This window comes from Zonotrichia albicollis, chromosome 4 (genome assembly GCF_047830755.1).
Source record: "Zonotrichia albicollis isolate bZonAlb1 chromosome 4, bZonAlb1.hap1, whole genome shotgun sequence".
NCBI lineage: Eukaryota > Metazoa > Chordata > Aves > Passeriformes > Passerellidae > Zonotrichia > Zonotrichia albicollis.
In genome coordinates this window covers 41,347,892-41,360,326 of record NC_133822.1, presented here as the reverse complement: position 1 = coordinate 41,360,326, position 12,435 = coordinate 41,347,892, and positions in this window count along the sequence as shown.

Here is a 12,435-nt window from a genome sequence, read left to right as displayed (position 1 = left end):
CCAAACCAGATGGAATCCATTACCAATCCTACTCCTGAGACTGTCTGGTATTATTAAAATGTGTAATATCTCCATGTAGCAGGGTCTGTTGTAATCAGTTTCTGTCTAGGTACCAATACTAGAGCCACTTCTATGAGCTCTTTGCAGAGGTTCTCTCTTCTCTTTGCAGAAATAGGTCTTCTCATGCTTGACTCTCATCTGAATTAAATGGGCAGTGCAAAATGAATTTGAAGACAGTAGGATGCTTAAAGAGCAATAAAACTGCAGAAAAAACAGTTCTGGATTTGTTGAAATGAGAATAGGAAAAGTATGTTTAACAGCTGATAGAAAAGACAATAGTACTTCAGATGAATCGAGGAAAAAATTATTTTCCATTTGGGAGTCCCAAGGAAAAATTTGGAATAAAAATCTATTTCTTATTTACATGCCTGCTTCCCCTCCCCCTGTTTATTTTGTCTTATGGAAGAGAAAGAGTAAAGAAAGAGAACAAGAAATGCCATATATATTTTGAACTTCTCATAAGCATTCAAAATTCATTTGGGCAGACTGAAATGTATGTCACGATTACTTATTCAGACAGAAGCATTCTTAAACCATCTGCACTCCAAACTAGTGCACAGGCATTATCAGGCCATGAGCATAACCTAATATATCTCACCTCCCATCGAGGCTGATTAGCTGAGTGTTACCCTAACCACTGTGAAATCACCTTCAGTGCAGAACTGGCTGGGTCCACAAGTCTCAGGCTCATGGAGGGGTCTATTTAACTGCAAAACTCTGCATGAACATAACAGCATGAGGAATAGGACTAGATATCACTATGAAACAGAAATTTCATCATTATAAAATAACTTCTATTAGTTTGAAAAATTATCAACATCAGATATGAAAATAAGCATGTTTAATTATCTTAGTAGGAAACATAGCCAACATGTTTACAGGGATCCTGATTATACTCATTTGTTGTTTTAAATTTCACAGCTGAAGAACAGGTTCACAGGACTGAAGATATGGAAAGTGAGATTTGTAACTTATAAATTAAGATAATGATGTCTTAAATTTCCTGTCTCAACATTATGTTACTCCCCATTGTACATCACTCACACTTGAGCAATTGTCCTGGTTCCTGCAGGAGAAAGCCAGAAGAATAAGTTGCTTATTTTGATCTATAGTCCATTTTATCTAGAATTCATACTGTGTATGCTTTCCAAATTAGAGCATTAGTTAAAGAAATTGAAAAGCTATTTATCAAATATACTGTAAAATAATACAGTAAATTCTTTTTTAGCACCTGCTAAAAATATTACTGTTAAAAGGATATAAATAACACTAGAAGTTGATCCCATTTAAACTGAGAGTTGGAGGTTAGTCTCTTTTCTTAAAGAATAGGTAGAGTGCACTCAAGATTCCTGAAGCTCATATTGGGTTCAGCTGTGAAGTCTTTTTTTCTAGGCAAGTCTCACCATGTGGACCTAGTATAGAAAAATCTGCCTCCTGCTCCAGTGTGTCAGTGCCTGCCCTCAGGAAAGGATTTAGAGTTCTGAACAAGTGGGTGGAAAGGCTAACTGTGATTTCTGAGCTGAAGCTTTCTATTTAGATGCCATTTAATATTTCCTGCAAGCCAGCCTGGAGCCATACCGTGTCCTGCTGCTGAGCGGCAATTCAATATCTTCTGGCCTTTGTGTGGGAAGAAAGCATGCTTCATTAAGAATTTGTAATCCAAGGTGCAATTTCAAACCTGGCTGACTTTATGCAGGATCACTTCAGCACAAAAACCTGAAAGCAAGGGAAAAAAAATCCCAATCCTAAACCTTGTCTTCAAGGAGGAAATTTTCTAGCAGGGTAGTTTTGTTGCTTCAAGTTGCCTCTAGGAAAGTATGTAATAGCTGCCCAGAAAAAGACTACCACAGCACCTAGGTTGAGTTGGTTTGTGTTATCACCTCTCCAAAGACTTAGCTCTTCATTCATCCAGGATGGGCATGTGCAATACTACCCAAGAACCACACACTCCTGGGTTTCAGGCTGCTTTAAAGTTCTGCAGTTGAGATGGACTCACCAGCTCAAGGTGCTTCTCCATCCATTGACTGCAGCAAGGATCTAGATGAGCAAGTTCAATCTAGAAGCCTCACTCTTACAGAGCAAAATTAGGAAAGATGAATCCCAACTTGACTACACTGAGGCATATCTAGAAATTTCTCCTAGATCTAATGCTGAATGTGCTAACACAGAGAGTGAGGGAACAAAATATTTTAGCAGTAGGTATGAATCAAGCTGTGCTCTATAAATCCGAAAATTATTATTAAGAATAAGAAAGCTTTTTGTGTTTTAGGAATACAAAAATAATTATTCAGCTGAAATGGAATGAAAACCAGCTGATATCTCTAGTTTCACATTATTGGATTTCTCATTTATGAACTTTAAAATGAATGTATGCAATAAAGCAGACCAATAGAGCAGAGTTCAGTATGAGGCCGATGACAAACAGAACCCTTGCCCTTCTTATCAAGCAGATGGAAGACAGGTAGCACTAAAGAATTACTAATAGGGGAAACTAACAGATTAATGTGGTAGAAATTCCTGCACTTACAGCATTAATATGTTTATTGGCAGAGATGCAAAAATGCACGTAGCCTACTTTCAATTTCCCAGAGCGCAACTGATTTAACGCTCTCATGATGCTCAGGGTAACAGACTCCCACCTAGGAGTCCTCCCACGTCACAAGATCAATGGGACTCTGGAAGCTGCAGCAGAAAGAAATTATAATGTGCACCAAATTGTTGGAGCTGATAAAGAAAACACATTTGCCCTTCATGTATTTTTAAAGAGGTTCTTTTTCATTATGACTGGTAAATGGTTTCTCTGTGAACTGCACAGATAAAATTAAAATAGGCTTTTTTCCCCTCAGTTTTTGGAAACATCTGCATGTTTCCTGTCCCAAGGATGTTAATATTTCAGGATTATAGATTAAACTAGTCTACTGCCCTGCTCTGAGTCAAGGTCAAGTATAACTGAGCAGCCCCTGACAGATGTTTTTCTCCTGTGTTATCATAAAATCATAAAACATTCAGCACAGAGATTCAACATCTTCCCAAACTAGCTTGATCCCATTTGACAATCCTTACAGTTAGAAATCTTTTCTAATATTTTATCACATTAACTATTGAAGCAAATTTAAACTGCTTTTGCTTTTTTTTTTTTTTCCCTTGTACTGTGTTTTACAACTGTGGAATGTTACCAATTACTGTTTTCTTGGTTAATATTTCACATATTTTAACTTTTTTATGGTACTTGCTCTGTTTTCCTTCCTAATGCTTTTATCCTACCTTTCCTTTGATACCTTAACAATCTCATTCCTTGATTCAGATAATTTAAAAATTTCCTTCCTTACTGATTTTCCCTGAGTTTGTATTAAGTCATAAAAAAATGTTTGAAACTGTTCTTATATATGAGAAAGAACTTGGAATAGAATTACTGTCTTAACAGCAACCAAGTGACATCTGGCTTTAATGGAAAAAGCAACTAAATTGGAAAGATATTTCCAGACTTAGTAGTTCTCCACTTTAGGATTCTGTTACATTCTGTTCAGATAGTTAGTTCTCAATTTGAGATTATGGATTTGATTTTCTTCCTGGATGTGATATTTCTATTTCTTACTGGTATCATCGTTTCTCCAGTTTACCCACGTCATTTGAATTCAAATCTGATCCTTCAGAGACTTTTAAGCCTTTTACAGCTAAATATTATGCAGAGATTTTACAAGTATGGGCCCTATTTTATGGTCCAAACATCCCACCAGGTCTGTCTTTCTGTTTTGACAACAAACCATTGATAACTACACTGAGAATGTTGGTTTGTGCATGGAATTATTAGCAGTTTGTTCTTTTCTGTTCTTCCTGACTTTCCCACTGCAACACAGGATAGAAGTATGTCCAGAGGGCTGTTGGGATCAAGATGCTGCAATCATAGTTCTGGAATTCACAGGCCAGTAATCTCATCAAAGGATTATGCTGCTCTGACATTAGCTGCTCTTGACAAATTCATACTGGTGGGTAGTAATTACCTCTTAGGTGAATAACCATGTTTCTGCATAGTTTCAGGAACTAAGTTAAGGGAACTGTTCTGTAAATCCATCACTCTTGTTTTCTCCAACAGAGTAAGTTTTCTTTAAGCTGAGCGTATGTTTTATCTCTACATCAGAAACGTACAGATGTACCTGACGTGCTGGTATGAATGATAATAGCAGCCAAAACTGAACCTTCCTATCTGAAGTGTTAAAGCAGGAAAAAACATTGATGAAATTTTTTGTGCCACTCATTATATTTTCAGGCTTAGTCAAATAAACATTTCTTTAAAAAATGATAAATTTGTTAATTAGTTAAAAAAAACCTTTCATGTTGCCAGCTGAAATGCTTTCCACATGTTAGGCTTTCGGATTTTTTTACACCTACTCTGTTTTCTGTATTAATTAATTTCCTGTGGTTCTCTTTTCTTGATTTTCAGGTCATTAGGTAATTATAATATCTTAAATCCTACTTAAGAAATGTAGGAAATTGGTACATCAGGCAGTTTCTTTGTTTAATCAATTTCAAAATTATTTTTTTATTTAAAAAAATTCTCCAAATTAGAGTGGAAGTAACCTTGCATTACAGGGCTTAAATGCAGACAGAGAGAGGAGGACCAATTAATCTGTAACAACAACAGAAAAAAAGCACAGCAATTTAATCATGTGAATAATATATTCTGACTAAATATAAGAAATTTTTTTTTTCGAAGTGTTAGAAATCACTGAAATTAATCTCAAAATTATTTCTGAATTAAAACTCTTAATTCTACAACAACATGATGTTGGTATGACAAAGAATCCCAATATGGAATCAACTTTTTTTTTTTTTTCCTTATTCTTTGGATAAAAAGAAGTTTTTAACTGTTGACAGAAAGAGTGCTCTAAGGCATCTGCTGTGAAGCAGTTTAAATTAGTGTCACTTTCTTTACCTTCCTAATGTTTATTCTCATAATCTTAATAATTAAGAATGATCTTATCTATACATACATTTGTAACTGTGCATGTGCTGAGAGTGCATGTAAAATTAGGCTCTTGCAAACAGTAAAAATGTGATGCCTCATAGCATATAATTATATTTCTAGTTCCCTAAAAATTTAGATACATTCATATATCTTAATTATTAATAATTATATATTTTATCTGAAATATAATTATTTTCCAAAAATTTTAAAGTTTAAGTTTCCAGGCTGAAATTTTTCAAGATTCAATTGGAAACAAGCTCAATTTTGTTATAAATTTTTGTTTAAAGCAGAAAACATTAGAAACAAATCAGGAAACAGGAAACTATTATCAGATAATATGTACTCCTCCAACAAAAAATGTCATTATACACTAAGGTACCTACATGCTTTAAAAGACAGAAATGAAACACCCTTAGAGTTACAGATACACTAAAGTAATGGTATGAAAATGTATCCAAATATATGATTTACTCAAAACAAAAACATCTCTGTTCATAGTCAGACATGTGGCTACTAGGCATCCTCATGTACCAGCTTTTTGCTCACTGTATTGAATCGTTACTGATGCAGGTCTTTAATAAATGGAAAGAGTAAATTTGATGTTTTCTTCAGTCACTTCCTTCAGCTGTCCTTAGACCATGACTGTGCTTGTAAATACAGCTCATAAGAGCTTGGCATTGATTTGCTCTCATTTCCAGGACATGGCTTGCCTCTGCTCTGCTAACCCTTTCTATGACCATTACTTCATGAACCATTCCAGCCTGATCTCTCTTGGAAGACGAACCTCAATAAAACCTCAATAAAATCTACCAGAAGGCCAGCCCATCTTGTTTCTCCTTGTAAATTCACATATCAGAATAAGGTACTTATTCTGTGCTTCAACGTTTCTTTCAATTTTTAAAATTTTTTGCTGATTTTTTTTTCCCAAACTGAAAGGAGCAATATCCAACAATCTCCCACTACAAGGTGTATTTCTTCCTGTATATTACTGATTAATACTCCAATTTGATTTTTCCAGCAAAGTATCAAAAGGATGCATCAGGTTTTCTTCTCCTTATTTCTTAATAATTGTTTTTTATTTATTTTGTCCTTATTCTGGATGTTCTTCTCTAGAATCCAGGCAACTACAGTAGGGAAATAAAAGAGGCTTCTTTAGGCTGCTTTATTTGTGAGAAACCCTTGGCTGGTAACTGGGTGCCAGAAGCTTGTACTTCAAGGAACTTTATAAAAGTTAAGGTAGTTGTGATCCCTCTCTCACACACATATGGACATGCAAAATTTCCTATTTTTCTCTAGTCAGGCTGCCCTGAGTTGTCCTGATATGTCAGATTAGACTGTGTTTCCAGACTTTTGAGTCCTAGTAATGGAAGTTCATGATGTCCTTTGTGCCTCCCTGTCAGGTTCATACTAGTGAAAACATTCTTTCAACAAACATCTGTAACGTTTTCTCACATCACAGGCTTTCTCTTTGAAACTATATGTAATAATCCCCTTATCTTTTAATTATAATTAAAATATATAATTATATTATAAATTTGAATTTAATGTTAGGGTATAAGACATATCCTGTATTGGCAGAATATTTGTATTGGCATAGCATCACCTGCCTCTGTAATTCTGGAATTTTTTTGCTGGTTTTGCTGGAGATTTTTCTTTGTGTTTTAGTTTCAATAAACACATTGTGATGGTTTCAGTGCTGGACAATCACCAGTGCCCTTTAGAAGGGCACTTATTGCTATAAGGTTAGGTCCAGCTTCTATTTGGTGACCTATAAATGTATATAAAAATAAAGGGCATAGCATTAAATTCCCCAAGATGGATGACAGCTGATGGATGATTAGCAGTGTGAGAGAGAGCACATCACAAAATCAGCCTTCCAACCTTACTCCTTTGTGCTCAACTTAATTTTGTTAAGGAGGAGGAGATGGAATTTGGGTATGGGAATTTTGCCCTGTGATTGTTTGGCAACCACAGCAAATATGACATGTTTGCTGTTCATGCACATACAATTATCCCAGGATGAGACAATGGGATGAATAATACAGGACAAGGAAAGTGATGGAGGAAGTCCCCCAAGAACTTAAAAGAATCACAGGTGATTAGAATATTAGAAAATTGTGCAGTCTCATGAGGGGAATACATTAGCACTTTTAGTTTATCCTGATCTGTGCCATAATTTTTTGTTATGTTCATTTGGCTAACAGCTTCTTAGCCAACACGATAAGCAAGTAAGTTTTGTTTACTTAACCTTTGCATTGTGGCACAGAAGGGGATCATAGACAAGCTTTGCTCTATTTAGTAATAAGAGAAGTACAGTGTGTAGTAAAGAATATCAGAGCTCATGACAACTGTTTGTAATTGAGTACAACTGTTATTTTAGATTATTTTACTAACATTTGCAGCAGCCTAAAGTGAAACAATTGTACAGTTTAATGTACAATTAAACTGATGCATTCATATGTTAAAGGAAGCCTTACAAGGGTGAATGCCCAAAGAAGAGAATCATGTTGGCCTCTAAATATTAACATGAGTTAATAAAAATAAATCTTTATTTTCATTTGAATTTTTCGTCTTAGAATGAGGTGAATCTTGGCCCCTGTTAACAGTAATGTATATATTTTCTTCTGCATTAAGTCAATTGAAAAAGTATGTAACAAGGGATTACCTTCATTCCTCACCTCCATGTACAAATATATCTACCCCATGTGTACAAAACCGTATTTCCCTGTACATGGATATATATATACATTTCTGAATTGACAGCATGTGCCTTTAAAATATTATTTTTATTTATTTTGGAAGCCTAAAGAGTGAATTTGAAAATGCAACTTCAGCTCTTATGTCAACTATTTTGTTTACTACCAAGGAGTGTTTCAATGTGCATCCATCTACAAGAGATCCTAAACAAGTCTTTATTCAGACATAATGGCAATTTCATGAGTTCCTGTGGCCATTTCTGTATTGGTTGCAGAAATTCAGCTATTCTGAATAATGAAAGGAGTAAGACAGATATGCAGTCAGCAACAGCCAAGGGAGGAAATATTTGGAAAAAAATTCTTGCTAGAGATTTGAGGAGATTTCATACAAAAACAAGCTGGGTAGGAAAAACAGAAAATGGAAAACTGCTTGAGCAGAAAAAAACCTGGCCACAAGGGAAGACAGTGGTTCAGTTACCTATAGTTTTTGCTATAACCAAAGAGAATTGTAAATTGATTGAGCTTTCAGACATGCTCAGGAAAAGGCCATTGTTAATTCTGTGATAATTTCTACTCAGGTTTTGTGGTCCACTGTGACATGCAGTGCTAATTATTTCTTGAAGTGTGGAGTTTTCCTGAGAAAAAGATTTATGCAGGCCAGAAAAATAGGCACCTGCTGCTCCCATCAAATCCTGAAGTTATTTGTCAACTGTTTCTGCAAATCCATTATATATGCAACAGAAAGCACAACTGAAATAACAAAATAGCAGTCTAAAAAGAGAAACAAAGGTACCATTTTGGCAGTCAAACAGCATTCATTTATTTCCCATTTATCATCATGTAGCTTGACTCCAAGTGTTTGGCTAAAGAAGCAAACCCAAACTGAGTCATAACATAAAATCTTATTCCTATACAGATTTAGGACTACACAGAGAATTCCTATTTTCATCCTCCATCATCATCAACAGCAAGTAGCTGTTGCTCTTTATGACTTCATATGACATCACATAACTTGCATTAAACCTATTTTTATAAACTCTCACCATTGTCAAAAGCTTATTTCCAAACTGCTTTGATAATGCAGTGAATGGACCTGTTAAATCTGTGGTGGTTTTATCCTTTTACTTCAGTTCAGAAAAATGCGATTATCAGCATAAAGATGCAAATGTGACTAAGTGTGTTTGTGTATTTCCCTAGAGTACTTATTTCAGCATGACTGGCCTACAGTTATGTAGTCATGACATTTCAAAAAAGAGATGAAAATCTGGAATATCTATTGGAGATTGTACAACCTGATATTGTGTGTGCACTTAGTTCATTGAATTCAAGCTGTACAACATTTTGTGTATTACAATTATGCTACATAGGAAAGGATGTGATTTAAAATATTTTGGAGTCTTAGTTAAGGTTTACCATGTTTGCATTTTACAGTACCATCGTTTTTGTCCTTCCTTTTTAGCATGCACTATCTGGAGATCCCTGCCATTTGACATTATACCTTTGTGTGTCATACCTCTTGTTTGCTACCAATAGAGCGAGTTTTCTGAACTCTGGTCTTGCCTTTTCTTTCAGTTTTTCTCCTTTTTATTTTAGGGGATTTTTTAAGATCTTTTTTACTTCCATTGTATTTTCTCTAGCTGTTTCATGGGCCACTGTCCTTGAACCAGTTCTTGTCTGACATTGTTTCATGTTAATATCTCCAAATGAGAACTATCTATGAGATCAACTAGTAGCTGAATTGTGTCCAAAACCATCTCGTCTGCCTTCTGGAAGTATTTTGCATAAATTTGCTGTGAGCTGAAGCTCTACTTGGCTAAAGTCTCTCTTAAGCTCTCCCACATGAATCTTTCCTTCCTAACTTTCTCAACTGTTATGTCATCCTTCTGCTGGCATTTAAAACTCTTTCTGTCTCAGAGAGCTTTCTGGATTTTCATGACTGGATTATGCTTCATTTCAGATTCTGTAAAACTTCTCACTCCTCTCTAGCCAGATTCCTTTTGCTCTAAGCCTCTGATGGTACAGCTGTCCTTTCTCTGGACCCAGAAATGCCTTATTCCCCTCCTCACCTCATGTTCAGAATCATGTTTTCATGTTTACCTACTCAAACCTGGAATAAATATTTTAGTAAAACTAGGATAGATCCTTCTAGTTAGTAATTTAAATATTTCCTTTGAGAATCACTAGTGAAACAAAATAATGATAGAATGGATTTTCTGAAATGGTTTTGTATGTTTTCTATCAAATTTCAGTCAACCTTATCTGTGGCTCACATTTCTCATGTGATTCTCCCAGTCCTCACCAATACACACCGGTCTTCTTCATTTGCAATTTCATCTGGACTCAAAGAAATTGGCCAAGGTCTTCTTTTCCTTAGAGCCATTAAACCATCTTTAATTAATATTTGCCAAGGTCGTTAATAATTTTTCAGCATTTAGTGACTCATGTTAAAAAACAAACTGAAAAAAGAATGAAATAGGCCAAGGTAAAGCAAACCAAGTAAGCAAACACTCTGAAGTGCATGAGAGATGTTGAGAACTCCCTGTCACAGAGAAACATATCAGAAATTTTAACCCAAGTCATTTAATAAAGCTAGCAATAAAAAACCTTTTGAAGGTGGTGTTCCTGATCTAGCTAACAGATAATACCAGAAACACAAATGGAAACCTTCCCTATTTCAGTTGCGATCTTCCTGGTCCATTCCAGCCAAAATCAGGAACTGACAAGAGAGTTTGCGTTTTCTGATGTAATGCTACGAGCCAGGAAAGAACATTTAAGTAAGTGACTAACATCTTTTAGTCCAATTATTTGTCACTTTACTGAAAGGATGATTGACTCAGTCATTCCATCAATACTTTCTGGATGAACAATCGATGCAAGTATTGAATTAACTTTACTTTGAGCATAAAGTTCACCTTGAAAAAACCTTATTTTTTCCACAAAACAAATTGCAAGGTTCTCTTTTTGCTCCATCTTAAGAATGTACTAAGTAGTATGCTGGAAAGAAAAGCTAAGAGTTATATCTTTCTGCTTGATATTCTGTTTGCTGAAATGGGATATCCCCTCAGGCCTCCTTATAACCCAAATGAGGAAGTGATATGCCTAAGGGGAAGAGAACTTCTACTGAATTTCAATTGTAGCTACATACAGCTTAAATATTACTAGATTTGACTTCTCTTACTTTCCCACTGGAGTTCAGTGATTCCTTTCTGCTTAGAAAGGCTGTAGAACATGTTTTAAAGCAGCTTATGCTAAGAACCCAGGGATAGCCATGACCAGTTTCTAGAATTTATCATCATTCCACAGCCCACTATGGAAACACACTTACAGGGCTTCACTGAATGCACTTCTAGTTTCCCATCAGATTTCAGAGCCCTGTGAGAGACACTGAAACAAACTTTGAAGTCTGGGCAAGGAATGGATTCCTGAATTCTGATTTGAGGAAGGAGTCATCAGTTAATTGCGATTATTTTATACATGAATACTGATGAGGTAACCTGCTAAGAGAGGCTTTCTTGTGATGCCTTCACCATAACCTGACCTGACCAGAAGGTCCTGTAGCACTACTTCTTGCATCATGGTGTCTGAGAAGAAATAACTTGCTCCATCATTGTTTCAGTAGGATTCAGAAAAACTTCAAAACTTATTCTTGATAAACTTCCTTTTTAAATGAAATAATCTTTATGTGTTTCATATTTGTGTTAAACATTATATGAAATTTCATATTTAATTTTGCTACAACCAAAGAGAATTGTAAATTTCAGGCTTTGCCTAAATGTATACCAATTTAGAATCTCTCCTTCCAAAGAGAAGACAGCATAGCAAAAGTAGAAGGAAGTTAGCAATGTTTTTGTTAACATTTTTTCACTTCAAGGAAAAGGTGCACAAGTAAACTCTTCTACGACAATTTAAATAATATGTCTTTCTCAGTGAGATACTGACACGTCTTAACAATTTTGATACAAGCCTATGCTATTTCACTGTCCCATCATGAACTAACAGACAAATCATAGGGCACAAGCAGAGTGACATTTTTTTTGTTCTGAATTATGCTTTTACTGCAGTATGGAAGCTTGATCTAGCTGGATTTAGTACATTATCTGAGAAAAATATTTCAAAGCAATCTTCTTCCTGTGAAATCTGATCAGACATTTACAGACTGTCACTGGCAATTATGGCAATTATCAGTTTATGACAAGGCTGATAAACAAATTATTGCACAAAGTCATAAGAAAAGCCTCCATGATCTGATTTGAGGCCACACAATTAGAGAGTTCTGCCTCAAAGTCTCATTTTAAAATGACCAATAAAAAGAAACTTAAAAATGTAGCTCAACAATCTGGAGCATTTTGAAAGTAGGGTCAAAAAGGAAACATTTTATTCAAGGCTATTAAAAATAAATGCATGTTGCAGTTGGTCATTAGGGTTTATTTAAAATTTGCAGAGAATTTAATGGGACACACCAGAAAACTATTAAATAAATAAACTTATTTTTAGCTTTCAGAAACATTTAAAATGATTCCCTGTGACTTTTCCCAGGTATGTAATTTCAGACAACTTGAGCCCCTCAGGAAACCCCTTAATATTTTCATTTATTATATAAATAAATACATAATTTTTTTTTCCTTTCTCTCTGTGCCCAGAAGACTGTATCATTCAGTTGTTTATTTTAGCCACTTACAACATATAGTCATCTGGAAGCCTAAAACACTGAAA